Raw genomic sequence first — 22787 nt, forward strand, 5'->3', positions numbered from 1 at the left:
TCATTTGTGGAATAATTCTTTACGAACTAATTAGCCGGAGATATCTCTACTTATATGCATTTTTGCATAGTAAATAGCAGGGATAACTTAGTTGGGAGAGCATCAAGTTGAATATCTGGAGGTCATGTGTTTGATCCACATTTGATATCAATTGTCGAGTTAAGAGATATCCTTACTCTTTTGAGAACAATGGTAATCATTATCATTTATTCCATAGAATAAAAAAAAAATAAAGTCTTTACGAAAAGGTAGGAATTTCAACCAAGCATGATTCGAACTGAACATTCTCAATCAGCAGCTGATCCTCGGGAAAGTCACATCCATCGCTTTTCGCTGCCTTAGCCAGCGGAGCACATGGCGGCGGATCCACATCGCTACTAAATCCCTCAATGTTCGTACAGCTCCACTGCAACTTTTTAGGCGTCACCGACAATCCAATCTTTACATTCGAAGCACAAATATCCGTGAATGGATCTCCTGAAATCCTGCAAAATTTGTCGACATATTAACATTCTCGGCCACCATATCTCTGTAATTAATGTTCTTAATCAATGGCAATGTCGAGGGATCGAACTTGTCATCCGCATGCAATTTGTAGTCTCCAGTTATCCAGAAGATGTATTTCATCGTGGATAGAAACATTCTTCGGACGAAAATGTCCTTGACGAAACCGCCTCGTCCGCGAGCGGTTTTGATTCTGACGGCAGACTGTTTGTTGATTGCTATAACGTTTTCGATCTTGACGTTGCGGATTTCGCCGCACATTTCGCTGCCAAGGGCAATACCTGCAGAATCTGGTGAGATGTAAGTGAGGTGGAGAATAACGAGATCCTCGGTCAGCATTCCGAACTTGATACCGTATTGGTCCCATCCGCTCTTGATGGCGATACAATCGTCATCGGAGACAATGTAGCAGTCTTCGATTCGAGTGTTGGAACAAGAATCTGATAAATTGAATGGAGAACTAGGGAGAGGGATTGAGGAAGAAAAGAACCGTAAGGTTTTAAAGGAGAAGAAGAAGGGAACCTGAATTGATTTCGTCGGTGTTGGGTACGGTGACTAGAGCCAAGATGGTGAGCCCTTGGATAATCACATTTTTGCATTTTTCACCCATATTATGATATATAATTAAAAATTCTTTTTGGTCGGATTAATTTGAATACTTTTTTTAAAGCATAATCCTAAAATACAAGGATAATGGGACTGAAGCCAAATAGCCAAACCTGCTATAAATCGGATGGACGAACCAAGAAGGTGAGTCAATCAAAGTGAGATTCGAGATCTGGATTTAATTAGAGTACATGATGTCGATCACATATGACCGTGTTACCTTGAGCTCCCCTTTCTTAAACTTTTCCCACCAAGAAGATCCCTGCCCGTAGATTGTACGGTTGTTACCTGCACTATGCCACCAACCCAACTTTATTTTCTATAAATGTTTTTCTTATGTTTTTAGTTACCTTAATCTTTTTATTTAATTATGATAGCATTGAAGCCAATTATAATTTTGCAAACCATGTTAAAAGGTAAGAAAATAATAATCACCGGTGATAACCACATCGGTGAATTAGTTCCAAAGATGAGGCTGCTGTACCGTCCATTAGGAGCATCTCTTCCCTTCCCATGAGATGGGAGAATTTTCACAAGTGGCCATTCTGATTAATTCTGCACCATTAAATTATGAGGAACAAATCTAACTCATTTATTTTGGATTAAAGATTAAAATTCAAATCACCACTCCCAAAGGTGTTAGGTTTATAAAAATAAAATACTCGATAGGTCGAACCTGGGATGCAAGAATTTTAGCTTCTTTATCGATAAAAAGTGTGAAATGGCTAGTCAGATTAAAACTTCCGGTCAGCCATTTTCCCGGCGGCACGACCAATTGAGCTCCGCCATCTGCCGCCATTGTGCTGAGATGTTCAATCGCTTTTCGGAACGCGTGAGTATTTGAAGTTACTCCGTCGCCGACGCCGCCAAACTCCGTTAACAACGCTGAGTGTTTCCGACAATTGATCGCCTGAAATTCCAGGGAGTTCGAACTTAGACGCGGATTCATAGCGTCCACGGTGGCTAAGCTCACCAATGCCAGTACGATCACGACCGAGATTCTCGCTGCTGTAACCTACCGAAAAAAATCAAAGATGATTCAATCTCTTTTTGTTGGTTACATTTTCGAATTTGATCGAGAATAGTAAGGATCCACGGGAAAAAAAGTTCTTCAATAAACCATTCGGGGTTTTGAACAAAAACCCACAATCATTTGAAGTGATTCCAGACAAAAACCAATGAAAGTAGAAGAACAAGCGAGGCCCACAAGATCAATGGAAAGAAAACAAAGAAAAAGAAAATGAAATTCAAAGAGAAAGAAGAAGAAACATTACATTGAGTTTTGTGGGTTTTGGAGGAAGATCCATGATGAATTTTGTTTGCGAGTTTATGATTTTTAGATTGGGGGACAAACGATTTTATAGGATAATTTAGGAATCAAAAATAGGAAAGGGATTTATTACTATTATTGTTATTATTTCAAGGGTTAAATTTTGGGTTGTAAATGAAATGGTTGGATTTACATAGAATATTAGCACAACCAGACTGTTTAGAAAAATATAACTTGTAGCGAGAACTTTTTAAATTTGACATCTTGTTTTTGTTGTTTGTTTTTTAAAAATTATTTTATGTGTATTAGAGTGCTAAAATAGTTACTCCAAGAACTAAGTCATCTAAATCGGTATTTAAAAACAAGTTATCAATTTATTTTTATTAAATTACTCGAACAATTCGAATCAACGTAAGATGAATATTTTATGATTAGATTAGGCGAATTCATTATTTGATAAGTATTTATTGGATGGAAAAAGTTTACCATCTAAAAAATTAAATTAGGTCTAAAACGTGTTGAATTCAAAGTAATTGTTTGTTTAGCCTTTTTATATTTCTTTGTTTAGCCTTTTTATATTTCTTCTTTATTAAGAAATTTTCTTAATAAAAAATAAATAATGGATGGATCCATTACTAAAGTTTACAACATGAAAAATAAAAAATCAAAATAAAATTATAATGAAATACTTGTAAAATCACTAGACTATTTAATAGGAAGTCTAACATACATGGTGAGGCACGATGATATAGTGAAACATACATGTCATGGTGAGGCACGACCCACATTTGAGTGACACTGATGGCCAGACCGTATGATTTTGATCCTATCGGGGTGCATACATACCAAAAAATAGATGACAATTTTAAAGTAGGACTATAACATCATGTCATACTTGTTTCTCTCATCTCATAATGTATCTATATGATCTTTGGACCACCCAAAGACTAGTTTACGAAACAAAAGTCTTGTTGAAGCACTAAATCCTCTTTGCACATGATTCCATATATGGTCCTCGAATATTATGGTTCTCGATAAGAATTACGATGTTCTAAATGTTCCAACTAGACCTATTATACGATTCAAGGCCAAGAAGATTCAACAAGCATTCATTTTTTATCTACAAAATTGGATAGACTTGGTTCAACAATCATTTCATGTGTTATAAGCTAATTCGATTGAAGGAGGACCATTTGGAGCTTCAAAAGTGAATATTTGCATGGTTGAAGTAGTGGATGAAGCTGCAAGCATCATTTCATGAGTTGTTAGAAAACTTTATTTATTATTTTTAATTTCATAAAGTTTGTAATGGTTGAATGGTCAAATTGACTTCATTTTTGTTGAGATTTAGGGGATCGGGATTAAATGATGCCCACAAACGTCTTCTGTGGGGAGACTATAAATACCCAACTATGTAAAAATCAGATTTGTGATGAATGAAATTGATCTCTCAAGTCGAGACGTTCCCCTTAGAAATCCGAGCATCATCTTTGTCATTTCTAAGTTTCAAGCAATTATTGTGGCAGATTACATCTGAGCCATTCAATCAAGCCTTGATCAAGTTCGATTGTGGAGTGACTTAATTTAGAACAAGGTTCCAAATCTTGCTTCTCGATCTTTGATCGTAAGTGGTAATATAATTCTAGTTTTATCTCTTGGTTGATCCGAATTATATATGAGAAAGTGTTAATTTATTTGATTCAAGGGTTCTTGCCTCATCAAAAGCTTGTATCGTTGGGCTGAGGATTATGGTGTCTTATCAATTTGGTATGATAGCCTAGGTTGCATCTTTGTAGCCTACTCTAATTAATTTTATCTTTCATATATGTTTTTGTTTATCTTTTCTTTAAATCTTTCCATTTATTTTCTTGCGGTCATTTCCACCCTTCTGAATAAAACAATGTTAATGCTTTAACTTAAAACAGTCAAATAACGCTAACTACTAAAAATGTCCCTCGTCCACTTCCATGGTGTCCTCACTTCACCGTCTACCGTACATTATTGCCTTGCCTTTACCTGAAAAAAAGTAGGTAGCACGTGACTTTAGTATTTTATGAAATAATGAGTAAGTCACCCCACTGTTGGGGTTAAAAATGCAAACACATGCAACATATGAGTGAGACCTAACTTTTCGTAAAATTTACATGGCCTTGGGTGCTTTTCTATTCTGGGTAGGGTTGGATGTGTGGTACTCCTTCACACACGGCCAACGTCAATGCTTACTTCCATTCGATTCTTACTCCGAAACAGCAACACTAATCGATTCTGAGAACTTCCTGAAAAACCCGCAAACCAACCCACACACTTTCCCATCTAACACTCTCGATTTTTCTGTTCTTTCAGACACACTCAGACATCAAAGGTAACTTCGGGAGTAAAATTGTTTTTAAGGGATGTAAAAGGTTGGTTATAGAATATAAAAGGAATCTCAAAGACATTTCCCAATAACGTATTATACGGTTTTAGAATAAGAAAACTTAAAGAAATAGAAATGTTTCTATTAGGCAATAAATGTCTCGCCAGAAATCTCGTGATTTCCAAGGGATTTTGTGATTGTTGGGTTTTATGTCCTAAAACTCATAGTTTGTAAATTAAAACATATTCTATTTTCAATAAAGTTATTATTGATGTTTATACAGTAAGGATTGTTATTGAATAAAGTGAATTTTATGATGTTAATCTAAATCCAATAAACTAAGAATACTCTGGCTATAGTATGATTACTTGAACTATATGTAGAGACATAAGAGTGGTTCAAGTTCAAGTATATAGTCAAAATGATCTCTAGTATAGGGATAAGGCTGAGTACCTTATTTTGGAGACACTATGGATGCGGCCCACTTTTGTATATGACATAAACAATGTGATCACTAAATTGTACATGCGGAGACATGTGAGTGGGGGCGTCCTATGCAATGAGTATTGCATAAGATCGGACCATGAAGAAAATCACTCTCACTTTATAATGTCGTTTACTGTTGAGACTGATTTTCTTTTCATTCGATGACCTAGGTAACTCGATCTTAATCCTGAGCTAACAAATGAACTCCTGTTTATTCGGAATTATCCTTAGATTTGCATGGGTGAGAGTGGCTCGAGTTTGCCGACTCAATAGGCCTCCCATTTCAGGGGTAAAACTGGGTGAATGGCTGGAGAAGTGGGGTGCAAGATGGAATTCGCTCCTACCCACTTTTAGGGATAGAAGAGAGGTAGTTCTCTTAAGTACTAACTCCAGGTCTTGAGCGAGGGGCCCCACCCTCTCATTGGCCTGAGAGGGATTTGGTTTACTGGTTGGACCACAAACCAATTGTTCATTAGAGGACCAGTGGGACATAAGGAACAAGAAGTAACTTCATGGGTAAAATGGTTAATTGACCCAGCTCTAGTTACGAACAACCTGTGAAGGATCGACTTACTAATCATGGTTATATCAAATGGACAGAAATATATCTATAGTGAGGGGAGTGCAACTACTAGGCTATAGTGGAGTGTCCTAGTAGTTAACGAGTGTTGGTTAATAAGGTTAATGAGTTTAACCGGTTAATCTTGGATTGTTCGAGCCCATGATCTATAGGTCCATTAGGTCCCTCTGCTAGCTCATATCGGACTAAACCATAGAACAGTGTGACGAGTGAGTTCGAAGTGTTCGAATTCAAATTAGGAAATATGTGCTACATATATACGATATATTTAACCGCATTTTTGTTTTATTTACGAATTAAACAAAAAGAGAGAATCTGATATATTTAAATAAGATTTAAATATTTTAATCAAATATGTGTCGGAATTGATTGGGATTGGCATTTGTATTAATATTAAATATTAATTAAATAGTTTAATTAATAATTTAATATTACTTTAATTTAAAATTATTATTCAAATTAATTGTTGAATTAAAATGAAGAAAGTCAAAATGTTACTTCACTTCATGAAAAAAATACATGTTTGAGTTAGTGGAATTTTGAGGTGTCAAAATTTAGTTTAACCAATGCTTATCAAATAAACTCCACAAATTTGAGTGAAATTTTGAGTGTCAAAATTGGGTGATCTCAAATGTGCGTGAACATACAAACATAACTCTATAAATAGAGTGATCAGTACATGGAACTTCTTCCTTGAAAAACCTTATAAAAACTCTCACAAACTCTCTCTTCATATATACTAAATCCCTCCTAAGTTTAGTCACTCATCGGATTCTACAATCCGGTTCTAAGGTCGAAGAATAGTGGAGAAGACACCAGTGGTGGTTCGAAATCGGTTCGTGAGGAAAAAAGAATTTGTACTACAAAAGGTTAGTACTCAAACACCTTGAATTTTAATACTTATGAACATGCTAGTTATTTGCCATAATTGATGTTCTAAGAGTGCGTACGATCCAAATTGCTTCCGCATTATGTTATATCAACACCATAAGGGAGACCATCTTATTTTTTTTTCTTTTCAGAAACTCGAGAAACTCGAATCGTTACATTTCTATATGAAATCTGATACAGAGGAGTATTTGCAATATGAGAGCAAAATTGAGCATGTTTTCGATTGCAACAATTTCAGTGAAAAAAGAAAGTTCGATTGCAACAATTTCAGTGAAAAAAGAAAGTTGAAGCTTGATGTGGCTGGATTTAGTGATTACGCAATTATATGGTGGGCATCTTTGAAATCGGAGTGGAGGAGAAATTATGAAGAACCCATTGAAACGTGGGAGGAATTGAAGACATTAATGAGAAAAAGGTACATTCCTAAGCATTATTCTCTGGTACTCCGAACAAAAACTACATGAATCCAAAAGTATGGAAGAATATTAAAAAAAAAAAAAAATTGGAGGCCCTTATGTAACACCTGCTCATCGTCAACTCGAATAACAGGAGTTACCATCAACAATGATAACATACTCTAACACCCAATCATAATCTCAAAATATTTCTAAAAAAACATCGACTAAACAAAAACATTTAAAACCAGTATTTTTTAAAACTTAATACGACCAAAATAAATTCTCGACAACGAAAACATAGTTACATAAACAGACCTAGACATGGATTTCCAGTAGTCTCTAGCCCGCTGGTCTCGTTCTCGGTTGACCTGCATCATCTAAATCTGGAAAGATTAGTTATGAACTCTTGAATGATAAGCTAGCTACTATTCATCTCTTCTTTGACAGTTCCATCCGGCAAGGGAATATCGTATCCGGCAAGGGAATATCGTATCAGAGTATAAGGGGAAGAAGCGAAGACACACAATCTGGTTACAGTTACAAGAAGAAATAGGCTCAATCAGGTTAATCAGTAATAGAATAGTTCTCTCTCATTCATAAGGGAAGGAAGAAGGGGTATTTGACAAGGGAGAGTCCCCGAATTAGCAACTTCTTTACCGAGGTCTCAATCAGTCTCATTCATAAAGAGAAAGAATAGGCTTTACCAAGTTCAAGAATAGTTCCACCCGAGTTCAAGGGAGAAAGATCCGTGAAAGAAGGAAAAGGAAGTAGTTCATGAGTTTACAAAGAAGAAATAGTGGAGGGCCCAAGCTACGAAAGACTTCAAGATAAGCCATTGGAATAAATGGGCTTTTCTCAACAGTTGTTATAAAGTTGTCGTGGACGGTGTATATAGGAGCATTATAATTCAACATTTTTTCAACTACTTTCATAGCAATAAAGGCATCCTTCTGATGGATGAAATTTACGAAGGTAGAGATCTCTGTCTTCCTACGATCTCTCTTATCTGAAGACACTCGGAAAGTAACCCGCAGCCTCTTCCTATGTCGGTCATATACCCATATATAAGTTGACTCATTTTTAAGTTTTATTCATCATTGACTCCTAGTTCTCTTACTAGGGTCATCTGTTCGTTAATGAGGTATCTCAGCTACCTCTAGCTTAGGTTATTGACTCTCTTTTGATATGCTTATCTTGAATTTTCGGACTCGTATGTAAGACTCGCTCTCGATCAAATACGGCCCATCTACTAATTTCCCTAGCGGCCTGTTTATCTCATATACCAACGGTCAGGAGTACTCATGCTCCCTGACTTAGCACATAGTGCCTTGGCCAGGAACTCCGCGGGAATTAATAGACTATCATACTCATAAATAAGCCATAGCTCAACAACCAATAAGCATATCCTAGAGTCATCACCTTTCCATTAACATGCATAACATACTCACAGTTACTGCATGCTCTCATTCATGTATCATGTTCAACACATAGAACATTCTGGCAATCATTTATATCATGCTTACATCACAGGCAAGCAGTCACAATATACCATAAACACTCAATATCATCAAAGCTCATCATAACATACTAAGCTCTTAATCAGGTAAACAACATACTCACATGTTGTAAATCAAGTTAAGAACTAGTTCAAAGATCGATATGCTACTTACTTGGTTTCGAACTCCTTTTCCTCCTTGAATGTACGTTTACTAGTATTCCAACACAATTCCTTCCTATTAGACCTATATTTTATCAATTTCAACATAAGTATACACCAATTTTGATAGGACAGGTCAAAAGGAGTCGAACGGGACAAACAGAGAGCCAAAATACCTGCTCACGCGTCCTCACGCGCCAACACAAGATCGGGGTTCGTTTCTCACGCGCCTGATCCGCGCACAGTCGCACTTCCACTCGCGGCCTCCCACGCGCCTCGCGTGTTCTTCCACGCTCGTCTTCAACATCTCCTTCCTGCAATTTTTCCCAATCTTTTTCTTTAATACCCGTTGTGTCCCGAAGCAAAATTTCATCTATACAGCTTGAATTTCGTTCTGATTTCTTCTACAACTGTATATATCTCCTAACTACGGTTCTAACAAGCCCTATTTCATAATTTATTATGCAGTATGAACCAAGATATCAAGATTTAAAGATTCGGTGATATGTTTTTTCGTTACCTTCGAATCATCGTCCGATTCAGCTCGTGGCCATATCCCCTTCCTCAAAGGATTCCTCAGCAACAACCTCTCTTCCTTTACCCTCTATTGACAACCAATCTTAAGCAACCAAACTCGAATTCTCAAATTTTTCTTCCTCTGTTTTCTGGTTTTTCCCTAATTGCTATTCTTAGTTTTTCTTCTTTTTTAAAGCCTAATCAAGGCCCTAATAAGCTTCCACCCTCTACTAATCCATTCATCATTCCCACGCCTCCAGCCTACGCGTCTGTCGCCCCTCATCCCCTTTGCAGCAGCTTTTCCGTTTTTTTTTTTTTTTTTTTTATAATAATAATAATAATAATAATAATAATAATAGTAATAATAATAATAATAATAATAATTATTATTATTGTTATTAACGAAGACACACCAAATAAATATAAAATACATATTATCATTATTTTAGGTTATTACACCTTATGAAAGCAAAATACATCTCGAAAGCCAGGATTAATGGGATATATGCTTTCAGTTTACTAAACATAGCTTTACTACATCTCTACAAAGTATGTGACCGATATTCCTCGTCTTTATTAAATATCTAAGGTATATTTCTACCAAATATATATCTGTGGTAGATCTATACTATAAAAAGACATCACTTATGTTCCAACAATAATCACTCAGCAAATTAGTTAAAATGAGCTAAAATTCACCATAAAATTAAACAACTTATTTATGAGTTTAGTTACCTTCCTTGTTATTGTTGATTTTCTCATTTTTTTTTGTCTTTTTTTTTTTTTTTTTCGAGAAGAGGATACTCCGTGTAAAATTTGTTTAATTAGTTTAAACTCACCAACATCCATTCGAATAATACCAAAACCTCACTTAATTCCAAGCAACAAAGGAAAAAAAAAAAGAAGGTTTGACCGTGGTACTGCCTTAAATAATTAATGTCACTCCTATGCTAGTTTCCACTATCAACTTTGGTTAAATTGATAGCTCAACTCTCCAAAAGTAGAGTTATACATTCACTCGTACTCACCAGAATATCAATTTGCTAAATCGAGAGCGTAATTATACATTTAATTGAATTATTTAGTAAAATTAGTAAGCATGATACTCACCATGTTCTCATTAATGGTTTAATTTATTCTAATTAACAAACATGAAATTGTCCATTGTTGTTCAAAATAAAAAGAATAACAGTTTGCATAAATTGATCTTAATTGTACATTTAATTGAATTATTTGGTAATATTTCATTACATTTATGTTGAACCATGATACTGCAAACAAATCTTGAAACAACTCTATTGGCAAATCTAAAAACAAACTGTTGACCCTCATGGTGAAGCAATTCCGAACACAAACTTTTTGGGGATAACTTAGAAATTATAATGGATTTATGCTGAACCATGATGCTGCATCAAATTTAGAAACAACCCTACTAGAAAATCTATAAACAGATTAAGTAATTAGGAACATAATTTTTTTTGGAGAGATAAAAATTTATAATCTATATAGCAAGCAGCCATGTGATTCATTGACTACCCAATTGGAACACTGAAAGCCATGTGATTCATTGACTACCCAATTGGAACACTTAAATTTTTCAGCTCTAAATGGATAATGAACAATATAATAGGAGAAGGTTACCTAGAAAGAAGGCCTTGGAAGGAAAAGAAAACCAAGAACGAAGAAGAACCCTAATAATTAGCGGTTGTTGATAGAAGAAGGAAAAGAAAACCAAAAAGCATAGATTAAGGCAAAGAGGTGGATGAGAGAGCTCAAAGGAGGGAGACTTCCATTGTAGAACAACAACAAAGCTTGATAACTCTGAATCATTTCCTCTCTTTTCTAATTCTATCATGATTATGATGTTAATTCGTATGTTGAAATCAGTTTGTATGGAGAGCTAAGCCTTACATGGGAGGCAGAAGAGTTTTATGTAGTTTAAGTATGTTGACGGTCTGATTTTAGTTTATTAAAGAGTTGTTACTAACGATTACATGTTTGTTTAGTTGACCACTTTACATACATAATTGCTCTCTTATTGTTCTCCTATTTGAGGCAGTAAGGAAATTATCTTTAATACTTTAGTTCCATTGCGATGATACATGAACATAGTCGAAGGGTTATGAATAATTTTTTAGCCCTGTTATTAGAAATCACATAACTATTACGGAAGTAATCACCTTACATGATCCTTGAAAGTGCGCCGTAAGTTTGTAAATGAGTTAAAATGAGCTAAAAATCCACCACAAAATTCAACAATCTATCAATTTTATCAGTTCTCGCCAAAGCTTCCTTGCTTTTCTAGTTATTCTCTATTTTTCGAGAACAATCTATACTCTCAGTCAAATTTGTTTAATTAGTTTAAATTCACCGAGATCCATTTGAATAATACAAAAAAACTCACTTAATTTTCAGCCACAAAAATAGCAAAAAATAGGTTCTCAAACGATGTGATATTGTATATTTACACGTATTCCTGCGAATTTTACACCATTTTACTATATACATTCACAAGTCATTAGTCACTCCCATGCTAGAACCTTACCTGAGAATAATTTTAAAATAGGGTAAGTACAAAAATACTCATTAACTTCCCTATTGTGGTTAGACATGCAAACAATGGTTTCATCAATCAAAATCAAGGGAACTTGGTGGTTGAGTTCTCCTAACATATACCGCATAATCTACTCACCTAAAATAGTTTTCAACATTCAATGTCGAGTGACCAATAGTGGCTGGTTTATACACTCGACCTGTATGTTGGGATTTATGCCCTAAAGCCTCGTAATTAATTATTTAGTTTTTAACAATAATTTATATTATTTTATTTGTAATTTAATTATTATCCATTGTATGAAAATCCAAGTTTATTAATGTAATCTTGAACAGTATGTGGTTGACATACAAGAGGATCGTGTTCAAGTAATAACCTAAAGAGTCTATAGTATATGGATAAGGTTGGGTGCCTTATCCCGGTAACACTATTGATACGGTCCACTTTGTAATCGTTACAAATGATTTGATCCAAATCATTCATGTGGAGACATGTAAGTGGGGGTATCCTATATAATGAGTTTGTATAAGACTGGACCAAGAAATATTTAATCTCTCTTTATAAATCCGTTAATTGAGAAGATTAATATTTCACATGATGATCATATGCGACTCAATCTTTATCCTGAGTGAGTTATGAACTCCTGCCTATGAGGGCTTGTCCTTTAATTTACATAGGTGAGAATGACTCTTTTAGCTGATTCAATATGCCTACTCTTTTCGGGACTTGACCAAATAGGGAGTTGGGAACATAATATCATAAAATGGAATTCACTCATTTCCATATAAGGAAAGTAGATGAGTTGTTCTCTTAAACTGATTTCGGAACTTGAACAATGGGCCCCACCCTCTCATTGGCCCGAGAAGGACTTGGTTTGTGATTGGATCATAGACAAATTGTTCATTAGAGAATCAGTGGTACCTAAGGTGAAGAGTTAATTACAGGGGTAAAACGGACTTTTGACCCCGCTGTAATTATGAACAACTCGTGAATGATCGACTTGCTTGTAATGATTATATCAATGGACATAACTTATCCTATAGTGCATAAGAGGAGTGACCTATAATTAATGAATGGAAATTGATTAATTAAAGAGTTTAATTAATTTGTTTCATTGGAGCTTATAATCTGTAGGTCCATATGGTCCCCTTGCTAGCTCATAGTATCAAAGGTGAAAGAAATCTTGAAGGGTTCAAATTGATATTTAATATATTAAATATATTAAATAAATAGAGAAAATATATTTAATTTGAAGGGATCAAATTAATATTTAATATATTAGATAGGTTAAATATAAATGGAGAAAAATATATTAATTTGAAGGGTTCAAATTAATATTTAATATATTAGATATATTAAAGGAAATTTATTGTATTTGATACCATTAAATATTAAATCAATTAATGTATTTTGTTACATTAAATAAAAATATATTTAAAATTTGAATAAGATTTAAATTAGTTAAATATATATTAGGATATCTTATAATATCTCAATATGATTTGTATAAGGTATAATGTCATAATATATTAAATACGCAAATATATTATTTGATAAACATTCTCCAAGAATCCATATAATTAGGACCTCAGGTTGAGTCAAATATAGATCAATCTCTCCCTCTTTCTCTGAAGAATAAAATTAATCTGTAGACAATTCTGGAAACTCTTTCTCCAATCCTTTTGTGATTTTCTTTCAAGAGGCTCCCACAAGTCTTCAACTTGTGTTCAAGTTATAGTACCGAAGATCTTGTGGAATGTTCTGCATGGTTGGAATACTCTGAGTAGTCTTCTTAATAAAAATCAAAACGGTTTCCAATGCTTCTGCTACGTGGATGAAGAGTTCATTCCCTTCAGTGTAACCCTTACCACGTTTATAAATTTCAACATGGTTACCCGATACACAAAGCTTTTAATCCTTATCACATTTATTTCATTAAAAAAAATAATAACATGCATAAATGCGATGCCAAAATAATTATTTTCATAATCAATAGGAATGGCAACAAACAACAACATTCTTACAACAATACATATAATAGCATACACATCCAGCAGTATGTTAGAAAATATATAGTTTAGTTTTTATAGGAAAGTCCCTTATCCACCAAGGCTTCCCTTTATACCTATTAGAAATATTAGTCTAACTCTGACTTAGACTAAATCTACATCAATAAATTTGTCAATCAATCTAAGTTGCATAGGACATAACAAATCTAAAATTCGTTGGGTTTTATCACTTACCGTTCTCTTATGGTGGGGATAGCTCAGTTGGGAGAGCGTTAGACTGAAGATTTGAAGGTCACGTGTTTGATCCATGTTCACCGCATTTGTGCCAGAGTCTTAATTAGACTATTTCATCTATTAATTAGTGAATATTTCTTTTCAATTTAAACTTTGATAGAAAGTTACACGTATTAATTTTGATTGTAATCAATCGTCGAGTTAAGCATAACTCAACTAATTAGTGGTGATTAAATAGCAGAGATAGCTCTACTTATGCATTTTTATTGTGTTAAAATAACGGGGATAGATCAATTGGGAGAGCGTTAGACTGAAGATTGACGATGACGTGTTCAATCCATGTTCACCACAATGGTTAAATTTTGTAGCAGGTGAGTCTTAGACGAGAGAGTCCCAAGATCTGATGGTCATTTGTTAGATCCATGTTTCACCGCTTTGGAGTCGAGAGGCTTATTAATTAGACTATTTGATTTTAATAATAATAAATATTTTCTTTATGAAGTGTTTCTTTACGATTTAAACTTTGATAACAAAGTTAATCAATTGCATACGTAATGTGGATAGCTCGTAAGACTGACGATTTGAAGGTCATGTGTTCAATCGACGTTCACCGCAATAGTATTGAGAGACATAATTTGACTATGCAATCTAATAATATTACTTTACGATTTAAATTTTGTAGCGGGAGAGAGTCGCAAGATCTGATGGTTATTTGTTGGATCCACATTTCACCACTTTGGCGTCCAGAGAGGCTTATTAATTAGTCTATTTGATCTTAATAATAATGAAAATTTTCTTTATGAAATATTTCTTTACGATTTAAACTTTGATAACAAAGTTAATGAAAACAAAGTTAATGAATTGCGTACATAATGTGGATAGTTCTACTTATGCATTTTTATGGTATAAAATAGTAGGGATATCTCAAGATCCGAAGGTCACGCTTCATCCATGTTCACCGCGTTGGTGTCGAAAGGCAAAACTTGAACATGCAATCTAATAAATAGTGAATTTTTCATTTGCAAAATACTTTCTTTACGATTTAAATTTGATAGAAAGTAACACAAATTTATTTTGATTAACTTGACTATGTAATTTAAGAAATAGTGAATGTTTTATTTTTGAAATACTTCTTTACGATCTAAACTTTGCTGTGTAAGGGAGATAGCTTAATTGAGAGAGCGTTAGATTGAAGAGTTGAAGGTAAGGTGTTCCATTCATATTCAACACAATGGTGTCAAGAGACTTAATTATGATAGCGGTAAGTTTCAGAGACTTGGCAAATGCACCAGAATGATCTATCTTTATTCCTAGGTTCCAATGCCTTTTTACAGGAAATACATAAAATTGTAGAAAAAAACCAAATACAGGACATGACTCAACTACCTCCACTAATAACAATAAAATAGCTAACAAAAATTGACCTATTATAAACTTGGTCAAGAGTTTAGTTCACAACACTCATCCCAAATGCTTCTCTGATCCTTTGAAATGATGCTATCTTCAAAGTATTTGTCATTGCTTTCACTTTCTGTGCATGACTGCAGTTTTTGACAACTTGACAGTGGACGTGAAACGCCCTAAATTTTACCTATTTAATCTAAGGTTATTACTATATCTTGAAATGCGGAATATACATTAAATGGGCCCTGTTCATAAATGCGACTTACTCTCGCCCTTTATTACCTCGTGAAAGAGAAAATGATTACAAGGAAAAGAAAATTATTGAAATAAAGGAAAAGTAACAAAACCAAAATGAATGTTTTATTCTACTCTATGGTTTATTATGCAATTATATTTAACCTATACTAACCTATACTAATGATGTAAACCGAATGCAGCCTAGACTACGAAATGGAAAAAAAACAAACAACTACCCTATGCATGTGCCACGGTCTCGAGGTGTACGATGCCGCCGTCGTTGTCACATGGGTGCCTTGCCCTTATCTGCAAAAGTAAAGTAGCATGAGGCTTGAGTATTTCTAGAATACTCAGTAAGTGAACCCCTATCGGGGTTATGCGACAATCACATGCAATGAAATGATGGGACCTATCGTTTCGTTTCGTTTTTTCTACGGTGCAATCCTAACGGGTAATCGTGGACGAGTACCATATACTCTACACACGGCCCATACGTGCGAGTATGGGCTCACCAGCTAGTTCGCACACCGCTGGGCCATTGTCCTTATCCGGTGGGCATACTCTGGGAGCCCCTTATGCCGGGACCCGTTAAAACTAGAACCGTCACGGCAGCGCTATGCAATGCATAACGATCGTTGTCCTGCCATTGGATGTACGCGTCCGTACCCTCGTGATGGGATGAGGGTATCCCCCTAGATGCATGAACACACATAATGCATGAGGTCCCCCTATTTCTACATTATCTTTAGTGACCATAACCCCCTGTCACGTTCCATGCTTCATGTCATTCTCATTTTCAATTCACATTTCATACATATTTCTATCGGGGTTATGATTCCAGACAGTTTATGGTGTTTCATGTCATACAATTCATGCCGTTCACATTCACATATTCCATACAAACATGCCATAATCATTCAAGGACCACATATCATCACATGCATAACATATCACATCAAACTAAGCAACATACATAGCAAACATTCACGGTCACATGATTTCGTACTTAAGCACATTAAACTAGCATACAATTTAATGACACGTGCAAATCCACGGGCACATGCCAACATACAGCAAATAACGCGTAACCTACGACGGGTGAGCCACTTACCTGGTTAGCTTAAGTCGTTGTCACGTATATATCCTTAATGAAAGGTCGATTCCGTCCTTTGAAATTCAAGTCAACCTATGTGAGCCCATGACATTAGTTTAAGTTTGAACTCTATAAAATTGTTTATGTAATTTACATGTTAAAATTTTGATATTTCCTTTACAAAATTTAATAGAGTTTCATGCTCTTGTTTCATTTTTAAATTCTGTTCAACAAATCTTCCCTTCTCCTTCTTTGTAATTATTTTCATTCTGTAAATAGATTTTGAGTTCGGTAAACATTTTCAATTTTGTAAATAAGATATTTCTTTAATTCTATATTTATTTTCATATTCTTAACCTTATTTCCTATAATTTCCAATGCTAACAAAAAAATCTAATTAATTGAATATAGAATATTACTAATTAATTGAATATGGGATCTCATTGTTACATGATCTAATCTAGTAAAATATGAAAGAAGATTTGATCATAAATTGATTTCTTATAACCATAACTATAAAGGAAAATGAAATCTGAGATAGGATTTTACCGTAATAACAGACCAAAATCTCTCATAGATCTGCATCATATCCTTGTTGAAACGACATTTTACTTTTTACCCGATCTTATATTTTTTTCCTGTTCCCAAATCTGACATTTTTGTCCGGATCTGACATTTTTTTTCTGTTTATTTTTAGATGAACTGTGATATGGTGAGGTTGAGGAAAGAGGATGCCGTTTGGACGAGAGGTTAGTGGAGAGAGGTGAGTAAATTTCATTTTTTTTTATATTTATTTTTAAGTAATCATTTTTAGTTATTTAATTATGAATTATTATTATTTGGACGTATATATATTTTTATAATTATTTTTATTTGTTTATTTATTTTGATTATTATTATTATTATTGATATTATTATTATTATTATTTTTATTTTCTGGCTATTACAGGACGTGTTGTCACAAAACAGAATTATCTCTTCATCTTGTTCATGCCCGATTTCTTTCAATATCCTTTTCATTCAAATGGCTTGACAGGCACATGTAGCTGCTGGTACATACTCTGCTTCAGTAATTGACAAAGTGACGATTGGTTGCTTCCATGAGAACCATGTCACAGCTCCTCCACTCATTAAAAAAACATAGCCTGAAGTGCTCTTACTGTCATCCACGTCTCCCGCATAGTTACTGCCAGTGTAGCCTAAGAGTTCACTCTTCCCTTCACGTTGATACCATATCCCAAATTCCAGAGTTTCCTTCAAGTACCTCATGATTCTTTTTGCAGTAGCAAAGTGCAACTTAGTAGGATTTGCCATAAAACGACTAATAAGACTTACCACAAACGTTAAGTCAAATTGTGTGGCTGTGAGATACATTAAGCTGCCCACTATTTGCTTATATAGCGTTGAATCGACCTTCACACCAGCTTCATCTCGGCCAACCTATTGTCCAGGGACTATTGGATTGCAAACGAAGTTATAATTTTGCATCCCAAACCTCTCGATCAACTCAGCAGCATATTTTCTTTGACATATAAAGATGCCATCAGCCTTCTGCATCACTTCAATGCCAAGAAAATATCTCATCTTCCCCAAATCAGTCATGTCGAATTCATCCATCATGGAGCGCTTAAACTCATTCAACAACTCCTCATCATTACTAGTGAACAATAGATCATCAACATAAATGCTCACAATTAGAATTTTACCTCCCTTTTGTTTGATGAATAATGTTTGTTCACTAGAGCTGCTTACAAAACCTTCCTTGACGATATAAGCCTCAATGCGACTGAACCAAGCTCTAGGCGCTTGTTTTAGTCCGTAAAGAGCCTTATGCAGCTTATAAACCATGTCCTTCTTCCTTGCTACTTCATAACCTTGTGGTTGTTCAACAAATACATCTTTCTTCAGCTCACCACGTAGAAAAGCAGATTTGACATCGAGTGATAGATTCCCCATTCTTTTTGTGCTACTACAGCAATGATCATCCTCACTGTATCCATTCGAGCCACTGATGCAAATACCTCTGTGTAATCTACTCCGTACTCTTAAGCAACCCTTTTACAACAAGCCGAGGTTTAAACTTGTCTACCTCTCAAAGTTCATTTAATTTGGTATTGTAAATCCACTTAACCCCAATAGCTTTGGCTCCAACGGGAAGTGCAGTCAGCGACTATGTGTGGTTCTGTTCGATGGACTATATCTCAGCATCCATTGCTTGTGTCTATTTCTGATGTCCTGCGACTTCTTGAAAACTAGTTGGATCTGATATGGCCATGAAAGCTAGAGTTTTAATCTCGACTGTAGCCATGTTTGCTTCTTTCTCTGTATCTGATAGCTTTTCTCCTGTGATATAATCTGCAGACCAGATTGGTGGTTTTCTCACCCAGCCCATTATTGCTGTTGTTTCTCCAGTTGGTGGATCGTTTGGTGAAGGAATATCATCAGTGTATTCTTCTGCTTCTTCCGCTTCCTCTGCATTCTCAACATTTTCATAATCATTTTCCCACTCAAGTTCAATGCTTTCTTCACCAGAATAACCAACATCTTCCCAATTCCACTTCTTATCTTCCTTAAATATCACATCTTGGCTGATGTAAACCTCTTTCTCTATTGGATCGAACATCTTAAAGGCCTTGGATTCACTGCTGAAACCTAACAGAACACACTTCTCGCTTTTGTCATCGAGCTTGCTTCGTATAACATCAGAGATATGAACATAATCGATACATCCAAAAATCCTGAAGTGTTCAACTGATGGCTTTCTTTCACTTCATGCCTCTTCCGGAGTCATCTTTTACAATGAGTGTTGGAGATCTGTTAAGAATGTGATTCACCAATTGCACAGCATCTGGCCAAAAAGCTTTTGGTACCTCCTTCTCTAATAACGCTGCTCTCACCATGTTCATGATTGTACGGTTTTTGCGTTCAGCAACGCCATTTTGCTGAGGCGTGAAGGCGGTGGTCAGCTGTCTTTTGATTCCATGCGCTCTACAGAATTCTTTGAACGCAATTGAGTTGTATTCTCCTCCTCTATCTGTTCTTAGACATTTGATGAACAATCCAGTTTGCTTCTCTACAAACACTTTGAATGCCTTGAACTGATGAAATGTTTCTGATTTTTCTAGCACAAAATATATCCATGTTTTTCTTGAGAAATCATCAATAAAGCTTATAAAGTACCCTATTTGACTGTTTGATGGTCGATTGATCGGACCACAGAGATCAGAGTGGATAAACTGCAATCTTTTAGTGGCTCATGTGTTTAATTAGACTATTTGACTTTAATAATAATGAATATTTTCTTGGTGAAATAAACTCCAATCTTTTAGTGGCTCATGTGTTTAATTAGACTATTTGATCTTAATAATAATGAATATTTTCTTGGTGAAATATTTCTTTACGATTAAAACTTTGATGACAAAGTTAATCAATTATGTGCATACCGTGGATAGCTCAGTTTGGAGAGCATCAAATTGAAGATCTAAAGGTCACGTGTTCAATCCACGTTCACCGCATTGGTGTCGAGAGGCATAACTAGACTATGCAATCCCACTCGTTAAGTTGGGTAATCACTAACGTTGAACCTCATGGAGTATATAAAGGAGATGAAAAGGAAGGGAAAGCTCTATAAAATTGATTTCATAGTCAAGTTATGCCTTTTATACACCATTGCAGTGAACATGGATCAAACACATGACCTTTAGATCTTCAAATTGACGCTCTGCCAACTAAGCTATCCCCGATATTTGTTAATGTAAAAATGCATAAGTAGAGCTATCCCCGCTATAAAGTTTAAATCATTAAGAAATATTTCACAAATACATTCCCTTGATTGCATAGTCAAGTTAGGACTCTCGACACCATTGCAGTGAATATGGATCGAACACATTAACACCTTCAGATCTTCAGTCTAACGCTCTCCCAACTGAGCTATCCCCGCTATTTTAACACAATAAAAATGCATAATTAGAGCTATCTCTTCTATTTAATTTCCGCTAATTAGTTGAGTTATGCTTAACTTGACTATTGATTACAATAAAAAATAATATGTGTAACTTTCTACCAAAGTTTAAATTGCAGAGAAATATTCACAAATTAATAGATGAAATAGTCTAATTAAGACTCTGGCACAAATGCGGTGAACGTGAATCAAACACGTGACCTATAGATCTTCAGTCTAACTCTCTCCTAACTGAGCTATCCCCACCATAAGAGAATGGTAAGTGATAAAGCCCAATGAATTTCAGAGTTGTTATGTCTTGTGCAGCTTCCATTGATTGCTATTATATGGATTGTTATATGGATGTTGTTGTTTGTTGCCATGCCTATTGATTATGAAAATAATTATTTTGGAATCGCATTTGTGAATGTTATGATTTTTGAATGAAATAAATGTGATAAGGGTTACACGCTTTGTGTATCGGGTAACCAGCCACTATTAGTCACATCGGTGATTGATGAAATTTATAAACGTGGTAAGGGTTACACGTTGTGTGTATAGTGTAGCCAACCACTAGTGGTCACTAAACATTGAATGCTGAAAACTATTCTAGGTGAGTAGATTACATGCTATGTGTTATGAGTAATCAACAACCAAGGTCCCCTGATTTTGATTGATGAAACTATACGATCGTTTGCATGTCTAACCACAATAGGGGAGTTAATGAGTATTTTCGTACTTACCCTATTTTCAAATAATTTTCAGGTAAGGTTGTAGCATGAGGGTGACTGATGACTCATGAATGTATATAGTAAAATGGTGTAAAATTCACAAGAATACATGTAAATATACAATATAGTAAATAATAAGTAAATTATCGTCGTGATAGAGAACCTTTTTTTCTTTTTTTTTTTGTTACTGAGAATTAAGTGAGTTTTTGGTGTTATACAAATGAATGTTGGTGAATTTAAATTAATTAAAAAAATTTGATTGAGAGTTCAATTGTTCTCGACCAAAAACAACTAAAAAATCAAGGAAGCTTTGGCTAGAACTGATCAAATAGATAGGTTGTTGAATTTTGTGGTGGATTCTAACTCATTTTAACTGATTTGCAAACCCACAACACTTTCAAGGGTCATGTACGGTGATTACTTCCATAATAGTTTTGTAATCTCTAATAACATGGTTCAAAAATTATTCACAACCCTTCGACTATGTTCAAGTATCGTTTCAGGGTTGAAAAATTATTAACAACCCTTCGACTATGTTCAAGTATCATTGCAATGGAACTAGAGTATTAAAGATAATTTCCTTACTCCCTCTCTTCTTTCGAATAGGAGAATAATAAGAGAACAATTATATATGTAAAGTGGACAACTAAACAACCATGTAAATCATTAGTTACAACTCTTTAATAAACTAAAATCACACCATCGACATACTTAAACTACATAAAACTGTTCCACCTCCCTTATAAGACTTAGCTCTCCATACAAACTGATTTCAACATAGAAATCAACATCTTAATCATGATAGAATAAGAAAAGAGAGGAAATGATTAAAAGTTATCAAGCTTTGTTGGTGTCCTTCAATGGAAGTCCCCCTCCTTTGAGCTGACTCATCCACCTCTTTGCCTTAATATATCCTTCTTGGTTTTCTTTTCCTTCTCCTATCAACAGCTGTTGAATTAGGATTCTTCTTCCTTCTTGGTTTTATTTTTGATTCAGTAGACATTAAAGGATATCAAATATATTTCTGGAATCAAGAAGAACCTGATATACATTAGTCAGTTGGATAGCACAATTTATGCAACAAAGTTTGGGAAGAGTTCATGGAAGATTGTGAAGGGTGCTATAGTGGTAGCACATGACACAAAATCTAGAACCTTATACACCACTACAGGGTGTATGAAAATGGTTGCGGTTGCTGGAGTGCTTCAAATTCAAGTATATGGCATAATAAGCTTGGATATATGATCGTCAAAGGAATGAAGAGGCTGGTTGCAAATGGGGTTTTAGAAGGCCTAAAATTTGTTGACATAGGTCTTTTTGA

The 22787-nt window shown here is 34.9% G+C and overlaps 1 pseudogene; it reads right to left on the reverse strand.

Annotated features, from left to right (window-relative positions):
• Window positions 1–238: 238 nt before the first annotated feature.
• On the reverse strand, window positions 239–2333 carry LOC111785998 (putative polygalacturonase; annotated as a pseudogene).
• Between the last annotated feature and the right edge of the window lie 20454 nt (window positions 2334–22787).

This window comes from Cucurbita pepo, chromosome 13 (assembly GCF_057944985.1).
Source record: "Cucurbita pepo subsp. pepo isolate OVF chromosome 13, ASM5794498v1, whole genome shotgun sequence".
Lineage (NCBI taxonomy): Eukaryota > Viridiplantae > Streptophyta > Magnoliopsida > Cucurbitales > Cucurbitaceae > Cucurbita > Cucurbita pepo.